This window comes from Mobula hypostoma, chromosome 15, assembly GCF_963921235.1.
Source record: "Mobula hypostoma chromosome 15, sMobHyp1.1, whole genome shotgun sequence".
Taxonomy (NCBI): domain Eukaryota; kingdom Metazoa; phylum Chordata; class Chondrichthyes; order Myliobatiformes; family Myliobatidae; genus Mobula; species Mobula hypostoma.
Window position 1 is genome coordinate 32,305,422 of NC_086111.1, and position 20,282 is coordinate 32,325,703.

At 43.0% G+C, this 20,282-nt stretch overlaps 1 protein-coding gene across 1 annotated transcript in view; it reads left to right on the plus strand.

Moving 5' to 3' along the window:
* The first annotated feature begins 292 nt into the window (after positions 1–292).
* chl1b (cell adhesion molecule L1-like b) overlaps positions 293–20,282 on the plus strand; it is a 945,006-nt gene continuing 925,016 nt past the window's right edge. Inside the window, exon 1 of the mRNA XM_063067891.1 lies at positions 293–323. The gene's annotated coding sequence lies outside the window, so the exon portion shown is untranslated. The remainder of the gene's footprint in view (positions 324–20,282) is intronic.

Here is a 20,282-nt window from a genome sequence, read left to right on the forward strand (position 1 = left end):
ATTTGAGATTACTGCCAGTTTCTGGAGAGGAAATAAGACCAACAAGGTTAATTGACAATTTGAACACCTATGTGCTGCTCAATTCTAACCTTTATACCTGATGCAGCTCCATTTCACATAATAATGCTTTTGATTTGGTATCTTGTCAAATACTTGGTAGTGTTAGTGGTATAAGTTTTAAAGCATCTTTGATACTTTGATTTTTGAATGTCTTTTAATTAAATCTATAACTCACTTCTTTTGCTACTCTTTGCAGAATTGTGTACCAGTCATCAACAGTATTAATGACCTGCGGCTACAAAGCAGCAAATTTCACATTATAGGTCAGTGATAATAAATCTGATTCAGATTCTGAGGTGGCGGATATTTGGTTGCATTCTTAACATGTAGGTAAAGGAATGGTTTGGGAGACAGCAGATGAGTCTCTTCTGTGGAATACTCAGTCTTTAATCTAGTTTGGTAGCCATGGTATTTGTTTGTCTGATCTAACTATGTGTTTGGTAACTCTCAGGATCATGATAGTTGTGGATTCAGTGAGAGTAATTCTGTTGTTGTTTGAAATGGTCATTGCTTACTTCATGAGAGATTCAAACTTCAGTTGCCACATCAGGTGCAATGAATGAAACTGGCTGATGATTTGGCACTTGTGGTTAAAAATGCTTCAATCCTGCTCCAACCTCATTCAGTTTTTGAAACCCCAGGGCAGGGCCAGACTATGTTGAGTGTCTTTCTGTTCCTTATTGCCGAAGTTAGGCAATTTTCAAATTATATGTGAGAAGCTGCAGCTATGAAGCAACCACAGGGAAAAAAAACTGCTGCCTGCTCATGCCTGAGGCCTGCATTTTGAATGATGTAGTGCTTGTGAAACATATCCATGGGACCGGTGGCAAGTAGAAAAAGAAAGGTAGAAATGATTTAAGAAAAAAATCATTTTGATGGAAGGAAAGTGCTCAAATTAATATACTATATAATTCAGGATCATTTTATTTCAGTAAAGATAGAAATTTAATAAAGTGACATCTTTATGTAAAAAATTGGTCTCTCCTATTCTCAGAGATCTAAAGCAATTCTTGGTTCTTTGAAAATATTGAGTAATTGTCCAGGACATAATGAGGGTGGTTTACACCTACAAACCAGTGCTAAAGTGGGGCTTTTAGTATGAATACAGCAGTTTTCTGTTCTCCAGTCTGAGTGAGAAATCAGCTCTAAAGGTGTGCCCTCCTTGGCAGCATGAAAGCTGCCACGGGGGAGTGAAAAGCTGCTCGAGTGAAGGAGAAATCCCCTCAGTTTAGTGAGCCAAGATGTAGAGAAGCTCGCAAATGAGTTAACTGCCAAGATGAGGGTCCTGTGTTAGATGAATGTCACGTCAAGAAATGTTTCACATCTTGTTATCTCTGCCTGATTATTTTTGGTGATCAATAGAGTATGGAGAGGTTCGCTTAGGGACAAAGGTTTGCAGACTAAAGCATTTCTTTCGTGTGCAGTCTCATATCCTTGGCTTACTCGATAGATAAGGCAGTGGATGCTAAATAGGAACCTCCTCCTAGCAAACTGCTTCTTCCATGGCTTGTGTAGCTGCCTCTGTTCGTCTGACTTGTCTTGCCATTCTTCCTGATTCCAGTTACTCTATTGAGTCTTCCATTGAAGAAATACTTAAGCAGCTAAGAGCTGACGAAAGTACTACTAGTTGTAGCACACTCGGTCTGAACAGACTGCAGTTGGTTCTGAAGTTAACCAGTCATAGCCTGATCTCATCAGCAACACCCACAAAATGCTGGAGGAACTCAGCAGGCCAGGCAGCAACTATGGAAAAGAGTAAACAGTCGATGTTTTGTGCTGGGACCCTTCACCTGATGAAGGGATTGTCCCAGCTCGAAACACTGACTATACTCCTTTCCATAGATGCTGCCTGGTCTGCTGAGTTCCTCCAGCACTTTGTGTGTGTGTTGCTTGGATTTCCAGCATCTGCAGATTTTCATTTGCTTCTGATCTCATCAGTGTGTCTTTGAAAAGTAATAAGGCTGCAGACTGTGCTCCTAGTTTGACTGAAGCTGTTCCGCAGTGATCCTAGGTTGGGCCTTTGAACACCACTTTATGTTGGGTAGGGCAGAAATGGGCATTGTATGATTAGGCCATTTTGGATGTGTCAGGAAAAGTTAGATGAATGAGAGTTATTTTGCTCCTGGGTCACTCAGTCCAAATCCATGAGGGGTGCATATCACTCAGAAACAATCATTGTGCAATATACTACAAGTTAAAATATTATTTTACATATTTAGAAAATGGATAACCTACTGCTATACATCTACTAAACCTACTCCCAGTTGGTTATTTCCAGCGCTGGCCCCAATATAGTAAGATATATAAAACAGGTGCTGCAATTGATTAAACAGTTGTAACTGAAGGGGTTGAAACAGCATTTCATCATAATGTGCTTTTCTACTGCTTTTGCAATATTCTCAGTGTGAGAATTTGTAAAGTATGGCCTAAAACAGTAATCGTTTGTTCTGAAGGGTTTTTAAATTGCAGGTTGGCATGAATGGTTTGTGCACGGTAATGTTAAAATAGCAACATAGAATTTGACTTCCAGCTTGTGATTTCTGTTTCTGTGAATAGGTTTTCTATCTGTAAGTGGATGGTATTCCGGTGTGCTTGTTATTTATCCTACTTTTATTTTCTTAAATTATTATGAGAATTTAACACTACACCTACAGGTAGAAAAAAGCCTCAAGCTCTAGACCAGAGAGCAAAGATGAAAACTTCACAATTGATATGCAGCTGAAGCAGGCAATGACAGATGCTCGAAATATACTGATTCTAATTTGGATTTACATATTAACTTTGTATGTATACCTTACAATGTGCATTAAGTTCTAGTTTTTTTTTTGTTGAAATTGATTTGTCATGTCCTGCAGGAGCAAGTCATGTGGACCGTCAAGTACGTATGGTTCACTGTACAAGAAAATCACACCTGATCTGACCTTGGCCTTAACTCTGTATTCCTCCCTATTCCCCATTATCCTTGATCTCTCAGAGTTCAAAAGCCTGTCTACTTAATGGCATGATAATCTTGATGATTTAGGAATTTGTGACAGTTTATCAGTGCAAGTTCTCATGACAAGAATTTTAATCAAATTGGAGCAATAAAATACAGATAGTGGAAATAGGAAATAAAACAAAGGAATACTGGAAACACCTAGCAGGTTAAGCTGCATTAAAACAGCAAATTTAAGTTATATGTCTGTGATAATAATTCTGAGCATGGCTCTTACAGTCACCATATGATGTTGAATTGCATGTGCAAACTCCCTAGCTACATTTGAGGATCATTGTTTAGGAACAGGAAGACACCCAGTAAATAAACACGTGACAAACCTTTACTTGATAAAAATTAGCTGAGCATCATTTCGCATGGCATGACTTGGAGCTGAATTGAAGAGGCGGATCCGAGGCGAGGCAAGCTGAACTGAGGCAGAGTCGAGGCAGCAGGTCCTGCGCCTGAGAGCAAGGAACAAGTTGATGCTTGACTGATTTGAGCGCCAAGCAAGATTGGAAGGGTCAGGTACAGGCCGAATCAATGCGATGGGGCCCAGGCCTGAGAGGGTATCAAAGCAGCAGGGTTCGAGTCCATGAGCATGGAACAAGCCGAGGGCTGAGCAATTTAAGCGCTGCACCAGATTGAAAAGGTCAGGGTGTTGGGGCCGGAGGTGAGGGACAGGCTGGTGTTCAGCTTGCGGCTTGACGAAGTTTACTCGACTGTGCGCTGGGCTGAGGCTATGGCCTGAAACTAACATGCTCCTGGATAGGCTGTGACTGACTTTGTGGCTGTGAACTCACTTTTGTGAACTTTAGTTCTGTATGTTATTTGCTTACTTGTTATTGTTTGCACGATTTGTTCCTTTTTTTTGTCCATTGGGTGTTTGAGTCTTTTTAATGGGTTCTATTGGGTTTCTTTGTTTTGAGATTGCCTGTAAGGAGTGAATCACAGGGTTGTATATAATATACATATTTTGATAATGAACTTTGAACTTGAACTGTTAACACTGCAGAATTGTAAACTGCATTTCCCTGTTTACCCTCGCGAATGTTGTGTGATGAGTCAGCTTCCTCATCTGTTGCAGTGCTGCTGGTGATAACACTTCCACGGTGCCTTTAAATAGCGTTTCCCAGTGACAGTGTCAGGATGATGTGTGAGTTAGAGAGGGATTTGTTGATGGTTGTCTTCCATTCGCCTCCTGCACTACTACTTCCAGATGGGAGATAAGATTTTAGGAGCTTTGTGGTTTGTGCTGGCGGTAGGGAGAAGGAATAACTACTCTATGGATGTGATTTCAGACAAGTTGGCATTGTTCTTTTAGAGTATTCCTAGAGCTCTGTTTGTTTAGGCAGCAAAGAGTATTGCATCCCACTTGTAATGTGATAGAAAGGCCAAGAGATGAGTCACTCATCACAGGAGAACCAGCTTCTGGACATGTTTTATCTGTTGTATTTATGTAATTAGTCCACTTAGATTTCTGATCAATGGTGATATTTAGAAGGTGACTTGGTAATGGCAATACCAGCTATTGTTAGTAATAGTTAGTTAAACTTGTTCCTGTTGGATTTGGTCAATGCTTAGTGCTCGTGTGACACTGATCAAGTCATGCCTGGATGTTGCCCAGATCTTCATATCTGCAGGCAAGAGCTATTGTATCTTCTGAGTTGAGAATGGAACTGAAGATTGTGCTTCTGAATTTATAATTGAAGAGGAGTTTTGATGAAATAGCCAAAGATTGTTGCATCAGGTACACAGCTCTGAGGTACTCTTCAGCAGTATCCTTAGACTGAAATTATTGACCTACAGTTACAAATATTTCCATTTCTCCAAAATGCTTTGCTTAAGGGCTGAGGAACTCCATTGTTTCTTCATAATTTTGACATCCAACTCTAGACTTTTGGTTTTTTCTTTAGTGCCTCTAAGATTAGAATACGTGTCTTGTTTCTTGCCAACTGGGACTTGACCCAGCATTCAGTGTACGGTCTGCATAATACACCACAATCTGATGAAGACTCTGACATTTACTCTATTGTTTTGACTTTTATTTCAATAACTATTAGCTTTATTGATTGCAGCTCTGCATTGGTTTATACAAGTTCTTCAAGTTTACAAGACTTCTGGATCTTTTTCAAATTTGCTCAGAGCTATTTCAATACTTCATATATAGTATGCACGTTATTTTTTCTATCTTTGAGAATATGTAATACCTAATGTATTCTGAATTAAATTTAATCTGTTATTAGATGCATCATTTATTTATCTAATTTACATCTTTTGTTTAGCTTGTTCTGTGATTTCTGAGCTGTTTGTTCAACTCCACCAACTCTGTGTGAGGTGCCATTTGGCAGTAAGTAACAGATTTAAACAGTGTTTCAGATTTCAAACCAGGAATGAAAAACATAGAACTGAGTTTATTCTACTTACTGGTAATATAGGAGGAGGTTCTTTAGCCCACCAAGTTCACAAAGCAATCGTACCATTTTTCTTTCCCCCTGTTTCTCTTGTATATATCCATTAAAGTATGGGTTAGTGGATGATTTGGCCACATGGGTGGAATTGGGCAGTACTGGTTAGTTGGCCAGAAGGGCTTATTTCCATGCTGTATCTCTAAATAAAATAATGACACACGTTGTCCTCTCTACCTTCGATCCTCTCAGCTGGAGAAAGTCAATTTAAAAACCAGTTCATATTTGCAATGTGGGTGTAAACCAGAGCACCTGGGAGTAATCTACACAGTTAACTGAGTGAATGTGTAAACTCCCCACAGATTTCACTCGGGGTTAGCGTCAACCTCGATGCCACAGCTGTGAGGCAGCAGAACTAGATGCAGTGCCACTGTATTGCCCAAAGCTTCCCACTGCTACTTCAATCATCCTGCTCATCCTGATTTTAATCTTTTATTTCCTGATGTTAATTTCTTATCCTGAGCCAACTGAAATCCCTCAGTTTTCAGCTTTGTTCATTGTCTTTTCCTTAGAATTTCATTCTGCCCTGTGGATGTCTAAATCCACAAAGGCAAGGAGGTTTCCCACTATTAATTAAATTGCCACTTTCTCAAGAATTGCCCAAACAGGAGGATCTCTGCCAAAAAAAATGTGCAGTGCGTTTTCTTTTGTAATCTTTTGAGTTGGCATTGTGCATCTCCCTAATGCTGATTTAAAAGCTTAACACAGATCTTGTCATTCTACAGAGCATTTAAATAAAATGGCATTGCCAGGGTCCCTGGTACAATGCCATACTGATTCAGAACCAGTGGGTATTACCAAGAAGTTCATCTTCTTGCAGAACTGGCACTAAGCCACATAACAAATATCTCATCAGCCTGCCCTTAAAGGCCCACACAGCAGCACTACCAATTCTCTTCCAGCTGCATTCATTACATGGCATTCACCCATTTGCAATGGATGAAGTGCCAGAAGAATGGAGGGTAGTGAATGCCGTGTCTTTATTTAAGAGGACTGCAAGGAAAAACCTGAGAACTGTAAAGCAATAAACCTAACTTCTATGAAGGTATATTACTGGAGAAGATTCTGAGGGGTATGATATACATGCATTTGCAAAGATAGATTGATTTGGGATACTAAGCATGGCTTTGAGATAGGAGATCATGTCTCAGGAATTCGATTGAGTTTTTTGAAGATGTAACTAAGAAGGTCATTGAGGGCGGGGTGATAAACATAGGGCTTCGGTAAGTTGTGTGGGATCAAGGGAGAGCTAACTATTTGGATGAACCATTGGTTTGATAGTAGGAAAAAGAGTGATGGTGAAATGTTGCTTTTTGACCTGGAGACCTGTGACTAGTAATATTTCCCAGGGGTTAAGGCTAGGCTCACTTAAGTCTGTACGTCAATGATTTGGATGTGAAGGTATAAGACCCAGTTAGCAAGTTTGCAGATGACACTAAGTTAGATGCTGTCAGACCGTTATGATGGTTCTCAGGTGTTACACAGGGATTGTGATCAGCCGGGTTAGTGAGTCGAGAAATGGCAAATGGAATTTAGTTTGAGTATGTGTGCAGTGCTGTATTTTGGGAAAATGAATGAGGGCAGGACTTCTATAGTGAACAGTCAGGCTCTGGGGGGTGAAGTAGAACAGAGTATATAAGTACATTGTTCACTGCAAGTGACATTGCAGGAAGGGTGATAGAGAAGACTTTTCGGCATGCTGACCATCATCAGTCAAGAGTATAGAAGGTGGGATGTTATGTTGAAGTTGTACAAGTGTTTGGTGAGAGCACATGTAGAATATTGTGCTCAGTTTTCATCGTCTCTCCCTGCAATAGGAAAAATGCCATTAAACTAGAAGGAGTGCAGAAAATGTTTACAGGAGTATTGCCAGGATTTGAGAGACTGTACTATGGAGAGAGGCTGACCAAGTTAGGAGTCTATTCTTCGGAGCTGGGGTGGTCTTATGGAGGTGCATAAAATCATAATGGGCATCAATAGGATACATACAGTCTTTTTCCAGGGTTTGGGAATCAAAAACTAGAGGGCATAAGTTTGAAAGGAACTGAACAGGCATTTTTTTTTCACCCAGAGTTGTTTAGTACAGTATATGGAATTATCAGTTGGAGAAAATTGTTGACGTGGGTATATTAACAATATTTAAAAGGAACTTGGACAGTAAAGGAAAGTTTCAGAGTGCCAAGCATAGTGAAAGGGAAGTATCATAGATGGGTGTCTTGGTTTTCATAGATCAGTTGGGCTTAAGGGGTCTGTTTTCATCAACTGTGAGTCTATGACACAATACTGAGAGCTGCTGATTGCTTTTAGATGACTGCACCAGTTCTAGGGGATAGGGAGCATGGTCCCAGAGTGAGAGGTTGCTGGGGAGGTTGGTGCAGCTGTTTCCTTGTCTTACACTTGTCCTATTCAGACAGGCACATGTATTGATCACGAGAGTGAGCCAGAGAGTGGTAATCTGTGAGTTGCCACAGAAGGCAGTGGAGGCCAAGTTATTGGGTGCATTTTGTGCAGAAATTGAAAGGTTCTTGACTCATTGGGGGTGGGAGGGTTACTGGGAGAAGGCTGAAAATGGGGTTGAAAAAATGTCCCTTTTTCCTATCCACCCATCTGCCCCTCACTCAGTCTCACTTATTACCTGCCATCTTGAACTCCTTCCCCCACCCACTATCTTATTCTGGCTCCTGCCCCTTTCTTTTCTAGTCTTGATGAAGCATCTTGGTCAAAAAGTTTCTTTCCCTCTATGGTTGCTGCCTGATTTGCAGTGTTCCTCCAGCACTGTGTGTGTTGTTTGAAAACAATGAGCCATGATTGAGCAGGAACTAGCATCGATGGACTGAGTGGCCCAGTGATACTATTTTATCTGATGGTTTCTGGTTCCTAAGGTTATCATAGCTGGTTTGGGGAGAAGCTCTCACAACCTCTTAAATGCCCCCAATAACGTGTGTCTGAAATTGTCTGCAGCCGTCCTTCTCCTTGCCTTTATGTGTGACTTAGCTATTAAGCCCAGCCAACTGTTTCTTCTGACAGAAAAAGGGGCAAAGGCTGATTACTGGTGCCTTAAAACCTGTTGCTTTGGCAATGGTGAGCAGCTGATCTAGGAGAATTAAAACTGTTCTCAAACCTCTGCTCCTTGTGGCTATATCCACTCATGGGGAAGGCTTTGGGAATAAATCTCGAGTAAATATCCAGAGCCCGATTCCTAAGGCTGTCCTATGTTGACTTCAGTGCTGACTGGCAACTCCTGCGATGCCATTGGTGCCAAACTGTATCAGTGTCTGCCGTTCCTTTGGATTCATCAGCTCATAGAGAGGGGGAGGCTGGTTCATGGGCAACAGATTGCACTCCATATCATACTGCCCTGGCTTGCGTATCAACTTTGTGCAGACAGCTGGGACACAACATCCTTTGTCGATCCCGACCAATGGAGGACCTTATCTTATGGTCTATTTTTCCATTGCAGACTCAGCACTTAATTCTCTGTCTCTCTTTACTCCCTTCGCTCTCTCCCCTCCCATACTAAATCCTCATTCTCGCACCTTTTTCTGTTTCATAAAAATTGTCCCAGAAGCTCTCAGGTGTTGAGTATTCATAATAAGCTTTTGCAATCCTTTTGACCGTAAGCAATGTTTATCAGGAGCAGCAGCCTGTGTAAGGGCCTACTTTGGGAGACTAGCTTGATGCCTTTGTTTGGGAGAGTTTGAGGGCAGGTGAATTCCAGAGTCCAGGCCTGTGCATGAACATTACCACATTAGCAAAGAACCACCTGGTAAAGGATTTTCACACTTTCACACAGGGGAAGAAAACAATGAATGACAACTTCCTGGCCCAGGGGAGTTGTGGGAAATTTTACAGAGCAGACGTCAGGAACTGGAGAGGAGGCTTGACCCAGGCGCAGAGCACCAGAGAAGATTTACTGGGAGTGACAACTTTAATAATAAGCTGCAAACTAACAAGCCATGAGGGACCACAAAACAAGAGAGAACTGATCCTCAATGCATCAAGGTAGCAGAAGGCTAGGAATAACTGGTTGAGGCTGGCTGGTCCAATGGGTGAACAGGGGACTGTGGATGAGAGGTGGGTTTAAATAGGCTGCAGGTGATGAGTTGGAAATCAGTGACTGCTGGAAATTTGGTGAGGGCAATGAAGTGGGCACCTTAGAGAACCAGTCGACCAATGTCATGATCATCACTGCCCCATCAGAAGGTGGCAAGCCCATGATGAAATCCATGGTGATATGGGACGACAGATGTTAAGGAACAGATGTTAAGGACAGATGTTAAGGACAGATGTTAAGGAAGATGTTAAGGGCTGCAGGAGCCCATAGGGCCGCTGGTTGGAGAAATTATACTGGGCAAATTGAGGGCTGGTAGCAATGAACTGACATACATCTGTGATCATAGTGGACCACCAGAACAATCATTGCAGAAAACTTAGACTCTGTCTTGCACGCAAATGGTTAGAGAGTAGTGGGCCCACTGGAGTGCCTTAGACTGCATGGCCACCCACACGTACGTGTGGTTGTCAGGTGTGATGGCTGGAGTGGGCTTGTGCTGTAGCACCTGGCAGATCAAGTCAAGGATCTGTGAGGATGGAATGATCAGCTGAGGGTCAATCCCCTTTTCATTTGGATTGAACTGTCATAACCGGACATCTGCTTATATGTTCTTGGAGCCAGGTTGGTAGGAGACGAAGTTGAATTGCTCGAAGAAGAGGGCCCAGTTTGATGTAAGTTGAGTTGACAGGTCTGTTACATGGATATAAGGTTCTAGTGGCTGGTCCAGATCACGAAGGAGTGGATGTTTTCCATCAGGCAATGTCTCCGTTCTTCTGAAGTTCATTTAATGGTGATTAGCTCCCTGTCTCCAGTTCCATAACAGTGCTGTGTCTGGCTGAACTTCCACGAGAAGACACCAGTGTCTTCCTACCTGGTCCTCACTGAGTGGAGATGGCCCCGGTGCCCATGTCAGATTTGACACCTTTACGACAAAAGGTCAGAGGGGTTCAGATAACAGAGAATAGGAATGGTGGCGAAGTTTCTGTTAAGCTCCTAAAGCGTGGTGGCAGACCACGGTATTTGTGAGGTAGGTGATTTGGTGGGGGAGGTGAGAAGAGTGGCTGTGCTCCTGATGAAACATCGATAGAAGTTAGGAGAAGCCCAAGAAGCATTGTGGGTGTTGAGGGAGCATGATCCTGGCCATTCAACGACAGTACACATTTTTTCTCCATACATGGTTATGCCTTAGTGTGAAATGACATAACCCAGGAAGGAAATAACTGTATTCTGGAACTGGCAATTTTCTAACTTGCAGTAGAGTTGGATTTTGAGGAGATGCTGAAGGACTGAACACACATGAAACATATGATCTTGGGAGTCCTTGGAGAAGATGAAGGTTTTGTTGAGGTAGATGAACACATGCTTGTGTATCATGTCTCTGATGATCTTGTTAATGCAGGCTTGGAAGACGGCCGGACTACTGGAAGGTTCAAAAGTTATCACCATGTAGTCATAATGGCCAATTGGTGTTATGTTGCCATCTTCCACTCATCCTCTTGGCAGATGGGGATAAGGTTGTAGGTGCTCCGTAGAACCAGCTTGGTGAAGATCTGGGCCTCGTGGAGTGTTTTGAATGTGCTATCTACTAAAGGGAGAGGGTAGCAGTTCTTAATGTTGATTTTTCTGAGTCCATGGTAGTTGATGGAGAGATGGAGATCCCCATCATTCTTTTTGACAAGGAAGAATCCTGCAATAGATGGGAACTCGGATGGTTGTATTAAACCATGCTGTAGCACTTTGGCAATGTTTTCAGTCATGACCTAGGCCTCTGGAGGGGAGAGGAAGAACGGACAACCTCAGGTGGGGGTAGTGCCTGGGAAGAAGTTGATTGCCTAGCTGTGTGGTCTGTGAAGCAGCAGAAAACCGGCTTCCATTTTACTGAGGGCAATGGCCAAGTCATGGTATTCCTGTGGCAGTTTGGTGAAGTCAAGGATTATTTCCGTCTCCACAGATTTCCTGGGAAAAGTCAATTAAGTTTGCTGGTAGCTGGTCCGGTAAGTGGTTCTCCAACTCGACGGTGAAACAATTGACCAGGTGAAATGAGGGTCGTGTGTGGAAAGCTAGAGGATAACCCAAGACAAGTGGAATGTTAGGTGAGTCGATAAGAAGGAATTGAATGGACTTGCGGTGTGCTCTGATGCTGATGTGTGCACTCTGACCATCCCAGACCCCAGGGGTCATCTGTCAATGGTCATTATGTGGAAGGGGTGAGAGATAGGCTTGTTGGGGAGTCTGGTCCAGCCAGTTGCCTGCTGCACTGAAATCCACTAAAGCTTCCAGTGTGCGTAGAACCATCAGGGTGTGGAGGAGGATAGACAGAGAGAGTTAGGGCTGTGGTGCTAGAATAAGGGTCCAGGGGAGCTTACCAGATAGAAAGCCACTAGTTTCTACCTTGGGTGCCATTTTCTGAATGCAGTGGGCATCTGATACGTGAATGATCGGCTGATCCACAGTAAGTACACAAGTTGTTTCTCCATCGATGCTCATGCTCTTGGGAGGTTAACGGAGCTCTCCCTATCTGCATGGGTTTTGGAGGCATTGCTGATGAGCAATCTGCAGCCTGACATGGTTCTAGGAACAGAATGATGGTTCTGGGAAAGGAAACATAGTTCCATAAGATGCTTGTCAACATGGAGGGCAAAAGTGATGAGGCTTTCCAGGTCGGTGAGCATCTCCCAGGTAGGCAGGTTATCTTTCAACCACCTCGAGAGGTTGTAATAGTAATGGGCTTACAGCTCTTCCACATTCCAACTGCACTCCGCTACGAGGGCCCTGAGTTCTATGGTATAAACTATCAGGGAGCTGAGTCTTGAAGCAGGTGAATTATCCAGTCCACTGCCTCCCTTTCACTTCCTGGATTGTTGAAAACCCGGCATATCGCAGAGGTGAATTCCTCATACTTATTGCAAATGCTGGTTTTTATTGTCCCAGTTAGTGGCGGTCCAGGTTAAAGCTCACCCAGTCAAGAGAGAGGCGATGAAGGCAATCTTGGCTTGATCCATAGAATACAGAGATGGCTAGAGCCCAAAGTGTAACTGGGACAGAAAGTTGCTGCATTGTGTTGGGGATTTGTCGAACCGTTCGGGCACTGGAATCTGGGGCTCCGGGAGGTTGACTGGCGTGGGTTTGCTGTAACAACATGCACAGTTGGTTGGGAGTGGCAAGCAGAGCATCAGTGGTTTCCTGCTGCTCCTGAATCATGTCCTTGTGTCGGCAGATGACTTCCTTTAGGTGAGCAAACTGCTGGTTCACCCATCCTCAGGATCTGTTGAGGAGACTTGACCCATATGTAGATCAGCAGAGACGATTTAGTGGTGAGCAATAACCTTAATAATAAACTGCAAAATAACAAGCCACGAGTAGCTACAAAATGAAAGGGAACAGTTACTCAACTCGACAAGACAGCAGGGTAACTGAAGGCTAGAAGCAACTGGTTGAGGCTGGCTGGTTTGATGAGTAAATAAGAATTGTGGATGAGAGCTGGGTTTAAATAGGTTGCAGGTGATGAATTGGAAATGAGTGGCAGGTAACTCCTGTTAGCTGAGTGGAGACTGGTAGATGCCTGTCTCTGCTGGCTTGACAGCAGGAGGAGATAAGGACATGCTCAATAGAAGAGCTTTCCTTCATATCGTGCCAATATGCCTGTTGCTGCAGAGAACTAACTCAGATCTGGACATGGAGGGGAAAGGGAATGGATTATAGACAACAACCTGAGACTGCTGGAGGGGAAAGGGAAATGCTGCCTCATCTTATAGAAGTGATGAGCTCCATGAATGAGTGACTTTTAGCTGTGCCCTTAGAAACATTTGGAGCTGAGGGTAGCCAGTCAGAGTGGCTTTGTGAGAGGAGTCCATATTCACTATGGAGCAGAGCTAGGAGAATCTCAGTTTGGAAGTGATCTGCCCTCTGTGCCAGGCAGAAGGAATACTAAGAAGTGAGCTTTTGCTTCAGTTGAAGTACAGTTTCCTTCTTAAGGATAAACAGCAAACAGATTCACAGGGACTGCAGATTTTTGTCTGCTGACATCAGTGTAGCTGTCAAGAAGCACTCAGCCATGTTCCAGGATCTATATTCTAGCCTTGCAGGCTTTTGAAGGCAGTGGTGAGAAAGCATGAAATCTTGCAGCTTAAGATGGCACCTTGCAGCCTAAATCTACCCATCATGGGCATCCTGAGAAGACATCAGGATCTATAGAATACCTGCCTTCTAGCACCTGTTTATGATATTTAACTGACAATAAAAGGCTATCTTACTTTTCATCCTTTGCTTCCTTAATCAAGATAAAATAATTTCTCCTTCCGTTAAAAAAAATCCCTCCCCCTCCACTCTTCTTCTCTTACCCAGTTTGACTTTTTACTCTTTTCACCTGCCTGTCGCCTCCCTCTGGTTCCCCTCCTCCTTCCCTTTCTCCTATGGTTCACTGTTCTCTCCTATCAAGTTCACTCCTCTCAAGCCTTTTATCTTTCCAGCCCACCTGACTTCATCTAATCAGTTAGCTATCCTGTTTCCCTCCCCCCTCCACCTTTTTATTCTGATACCTTCCCACTTCCTTTTCAGTTCTAAAGAAGGGTCTCAACCCAAAATGTCGACTGTTTATTCCTTTCCATAGATGTTGCCTGACTTGCTGAGATCCACCAGCATTTTGTGTGTGTTCTAGATAAATTGTATGTCTGTATTGACCAAGACACTGTGTATTACATCTGTGCCATCCCTGTGCAATCATTGAATCTTTATGTCCTGATTTCCCAATTAATATGTCTCAGTGCAAAGCACAAAAATCTCATTGCAGTTTTTCTGATAGTAAAGACCTTTGAAAGATAGAAAGGAAAGAAGATATGAAGCAGGGAGTGTCTTCTTGTATCACAAACATAAAAATGACATTATCCTAATACTTCCAAAGCCATATTAACTCACTAGTTAATAGCTTAGCCTCTGATGTGTGAATCACCATAGCATGACTTTCTACTGCGACCAAAAAAAGTGGGTACATCTTGCATCCTGTTGCCACATAAGTTCTGCAAGCATATGAAGTTGTTTCTTTGTTCCTTGAACAACTATAGAGTCATCCACAAGAGGAAGCATGACCTTTATTCTTAGAATAGGAATTTATTCCTAGATCAAATGAAATGATGAATACTTGCACTTGATGTACTTCATTGAATCAGCTGGAGATTGGTAAGTGATCTCATTGAGCAGCCATGTTCGTTTGTATTGTCTTGATCCCAAGTTTACAGTTCGTAAGCAGAGAAAAAAATTTAAATGAGCCATTATTTGTCATAATGGTATCCGTCCTTAATTTGATTAGTCATGATACAGCAAGCATAATGCGTAAATACATCGGGAGGTTTCTGGATAATAAGGAATAATTATTGATGTTTGTATCAATCAAAGATGGTAATAGTATTTTCTTAAATAATCAGTCTTTTCTGAAAGTCCTCTTTTTGCTTTGTATTGGTAAATGAGAACTGTCAAAGGACATCCACAATCCAAGTCTCCACTCTGTGCTCAAAGGCCAATGATGTGGGCATCACTGTTCCACTCTGCACTGGAAGCTCAGTGACACGGACGGAGGTGGCAAAGGATGTTCGTGCATTTCGTACTGTTGCAGGTCTGTGGATTGAATGTCTGTGTGAACAGGAGGCACAAGGAGGCCGAAGGGCTAACGAGTCAGTACAGCTGGAGTTTGGGCCTTTTCATCCACTGGTCCAGGAAGATTGAAAGTGCGGAATTCAAAGTCCAATGGCCAAAGACTGGAAGCTAGAAGCCTGCCCTGGAGTTGGAGGACTGTCCATGTATGTGGGAGCAATGGGGAGGGGGAAAGAAAGGGGCTTGTTTCGCTATTGTTGTTTCCTTCTGTTTTGTTCCAGTAAGATGGTGGTGCATTCAATCGCAGTGGTTTCTACAGGGTCAACCAAAAGTTTATGGTTTTAAACATTTTTTATGACCTCAAGACCTTGGTGGACATTAAGAACCTAAAGTACTGCAAGTCTACCCCATCAATGAGTTGCTCATTGATGGAGAAACTGAAGGAGTTGGACTTGGTGCAGATCGTGAGGCTGCCTGCATCAGAGAGGTGTTGGAGGAGTCAGTACACAAAGGTAGTGTGCAGTCTAACAGCAAGTAATTGTTTTAGTTGCTTTTCTTATGATCACAGGACCCTGTTGTACATTGCTAACGTGAAATGCTGCAAATCCAATTGACCAATTTATTGGCGGACGGCAGGGGAGCTGCGCGGCCTCAGTCGTAGCAAGGACTGGGCATCAAGCAATGGTGACGCCTGCTTACAGCCGTCCAGGAGAGAGGCCTCTACTGGAGTTGGTGCTGCCTCCTAGTGTTCATTCAGCCAAACACAACCTGTATTATATTTGACTGCAGACTGCTGCAACATTCATGGACTCAGGGTCTTGGATTATATTTTTTTTTGAGTGTGTGACTGTATTTTACTGATATTTTACATGTGCATGCTATCTTATATGTGATATATGCTATATATGGCTTGGATTGTTTGTGACTTTTGGTACTGTGTTTTGCACCATTGCCCAGGAGTAATGCTGTTTCATTTGGTATTCATGTATGGTTGAATGCCAATTCAACGTGAACTTGAACATATGTTCTGTGTTGTTCTGCTGAGCATTGTGAGCACACTATGTTGGTGCTGGGATGTGTGGCCACGCTAGTGGGCCTGCCCCAATATATCCTCAGGAGTGTTGGTTGTTGATGCAAATGATGCATTATATTGTCTTAACTTGTACGTGTAATAAATAAATCTGAATCTGAACTGTGAAATTCAACCTGTTGTTTATAGGAGAGAAAGTTCTGCTAAGTGATGAATATGCTGGATCAGAGGCTGGCTAGACAGGAAAATTCATTGACATTACCATGCTAAACACTGCACTGCCAGGGCAAACCAGAAGCTATCGTTGACTGCAGAAGTTTGTGCAGGACTTTAGGGACTGGGATGCTGCCTTCAGATTAGAGGATATGGTGATTAAGTCGGCAAGAGCCATGCTCTTGTATGCCATCAGGAAGACAAAGCGAGACTACTCACAGGAAATTCACATCTTTGTGACACCAGGGATATGTGGTGCATGTGGCAGGGTATACAAATCACAACAGGTTGCAAGTCCACCCTGCACATCATTGGCAGTGACACCTCCCTTAAGCTGAATGTCTTCTATGCATGGTTTGGCGCAATGAATAATGTGACATCGAGGAAAGCTCCCTCCCCCGCGCCCCCCTCCCCGAGGCACCCTGTGTCTGGCCGTAGTCGAGGTGAGGAGGGTCCTAGCCAGGGTATACCCAGGCAAAGCTGTGGGGCTGGACAACATATCTGGTGGGGTGCTGAGGGATTGCGCAGCCCAGCAAACAGATCTTAATAGCCATCTTTAATATCATTTTGAAACAGTCCACTATCCCTGCAGGCTACAAGGCATCATCTCACCCCAGAGAGTGACAGTAACTGGCCGAAATGATTACCTCTCAGTAGCACTTACTTCAGCAATTGTGAAGTACTAAGTTTAATGAATTGTATAAAATCCCACCATCTAGCTACATTGGACCCTTTCCAGTTTCCCTATCACTCACACTGGAACACTGATTATGCCTTGGCCTTGGCCCTGCACCCCATCCTGACCCACCTGGAAAATGATGCCTCATATGCCAGGATGTTGTTCATTGACTTCAGCTTTGTGTTTAATACAATCATCTCTCAGAGGCTGGTGGGTAAACTCCTCAATGGCACTCAACACCCCTTGTTGTAACTAGATCTTGGACTTACTGACAAAAAAACCCCAGTCAGTCTGAGTTGGCAGCAACATCTCAAGTTCTATCACACTGAGAACCGGTGATCCCCAGGGCTGTACACTCAGTCTGCTACTGTTCATTCTGCTGACTCACGACTGCACTGCCAGACCCATCTCAAATGGCATCAAGTTCACTGATGATACAGCAGTGGTTGGCCTCATCAGCAACCATAATGATTCGGCATACATTGATGAGGTAGTGAGGCTTGTCAAACGGTGTGAGAAGAACAACTTGAGTCTCAACATAGACAAGGCGAAAAGGATGATTGCAGACTTCAGGAAGGTGTAGGTCGATCTCTTCCCATTGCGCATCAATAGCTCTGCCACGGAGAGAGTGAAGAGCACAAAGTTCCTTGGTGTGTACGTAATGGATGATCTAACCTGGACCCACCAGACCTCCTCAGTAGTTAAGAAGGCACAGCAGTGTCTTGTTGAGATTGAGACATGCAAGGTTCCCCGCCCCGTACAAACAACTTTCTGTAGGAGCACCATGGAGAACCTCCTGTCTGGCTGCGTCATTGTGTGGTACAGAAGCTGCAAAGCAGCGGACTGCAAGACTCTACAGAGGACAGTAAGAACCACCGAGAGGGTCGTCGGGGTCTTCCTCCCCCTACTTGTGACAATTACCAGAAGCATTATATACGAAGCCCACATCATGGGTGATTGACAAGTTGGTGGCCTAAGGCAGAAGGAGATGAGTTATACGAGAGCTGTATAACTCATCTCCTTCTACCTTAGGCCACCAACTTGTCAATCACCCATGATGTGGGCACTTTCTGGAGGTCCAAGATCCGTATGCTCCACGACCGCTGGACTAAGTGTGTAAATGTAGGAGGGGACGATGTTGAAAAATAAATGTGCTAGGTTTTCTAAAATTGACTCCTTCTACCTTAGGCCACAAACTTATCAATCACCCCTCGTATAGTCAGATGACAATACACTTGACCTCGAACTTGAAAGGAACTTCATAAAATCATTATTAATTCCAATATGGTATTCAAGGGAGTACCTTGTATGCAAGGGAAGTGATTGACTGAACTTGTTAAATGAAGACTATTATTAAGTATTGTGTTGCTTCAAATGACCTTGTATGAATGCTTTAAGAATGAGTGGAAAGTTGCAAGAAGAATTGGATAGCTTTTTTCCTTCTGAATCAAATGTTGCCTTACAAGATGTCAGATCTTCTATAAGGAAGTCTGGTGTGGGGCTGCTAATGCTCTTCTCATCATTATTTTCCTCCTCCTTCAGCAAACCATTACTATCCCAGTATGTTTCTTCACCCCTATGGCTTTGTTATCTTGGTCCTTCCTTTGCTCCATGTCAACAGGCAATGGCTGAACTCAGCTAATACCTGAATTATGAAGAGCACAAGAGACCAGAACGCAGGAGAAAGACCCTAGTTACTGAATTCACAAGAGGTGGTAAATTCACAAGATAAAGGAATATATTGAGATTACCACTAGATAATGCAAGCAGCATAAGTTTGTGTTAAATGGCCCTTTTGTTGTAGTATAATGTTTGCAATATCAAAAGGAATTTGCTTGGTCACAGGAGTGCAGCTTATTGCCTGCAGTTAGCATTGTCCTCCAGTGGTAGAGAATTATTGTTCTTGATCTGTCTGCTTAAAAAGGAGGTGGAGTCTTTGAGATCAGAGTATTATTGATTTTCCTAATACAATGATGAGCAGAAAATGATGATAAATGATACTAGCAGCTAAGGCAGGAATAATGATGTACTTAGTAAGATGGGAGTGATGGGGTTCTTGATATCCACTGTGAATAGAGTAACGTCACCTGAATGAGCTTGTACCTGAGGTCACAGATACATGAGAATGACTTCTGGAAGCATTGTAAGACTTTGTTCCCTTGAGGATGTTGGATCAGAACATTGCTCCTAGTGAAGTCTGCATGAATAAACTCTTGGGTGATGAGTTTTATCATGTTTCCTGCAATATTGTTCCTGCAAATTGAAAGGGTACTTGGGGAACCTGTGTTGCATGTCCATGGTGTCCATCAAGAGAAGAAGGTTAGACAAAGCCGTGAACATCAATTGGTTTTGTTTTCAGGAAAGATTTCGCAAGGAAGACTCATCAACAGCGTGAGATATGTGTAGAATAATTTGAGGGACTGCATTATCGTGTACAGCAGTTTGACTATGAACTTAGGTTTATAGTCTGAGACATTTGAAGTGACATTTGTGAGGAAGAAGTTGAATAATTCAAGTCCCAGGTCTATTCCAAGCATCAAAAATGTATTATTTATCACCCATGAAGAAAATACATGTGTGTTCCATAGGACAAAGAGAAACATCTGCTGTCGCTCCTTTTTTTCCCAATTATAGAGTCATAGAGAAATGCAGCACAGAAACAGGCCCTTTTGCGCATTTAGTCTATGCTGAAACCATTTAAACTGCCTCCTCCCAAGGACCTGGACCTGGACCATAGCCTTCCATACCTCTAACACCCATGTGCCTATCCAAACTTCTCTAAAACATTGAAATCAAGCTCACATGCATCACTTGTGCTGGCAGCTTTTTCCACACTCTTATGACCTTCTGAGTGAAGAAGTTTCACCTCATGTTCCCCTTAAACTTCTCACCTTTCCCCCTTAACCCATGACCTCTGGTTGTAGTCCCACCCAATCTCTGTGGGGGAGGGAAAAAGCCTGTTTGCATTTACCCTATCTATACCCCTCATAATTTTGTATACCTCTATCAAATCTCCTCTCTTTCTTCTACGTTCTAAAGAATAGAGACTTAATCTATTAAATCTTTCCTCATAACTCAGGTCCTCCAGTCCCAACAACATCCTTGTAAATCTTGCCTGTACTCTTTCAACCTTGTTTACATCTTTCTTGTAGGTGGGTGACCAAAACTGCGCTACAAAACTCCAAATTAGGACTCACCAATGTTTTATACAGCTTCAA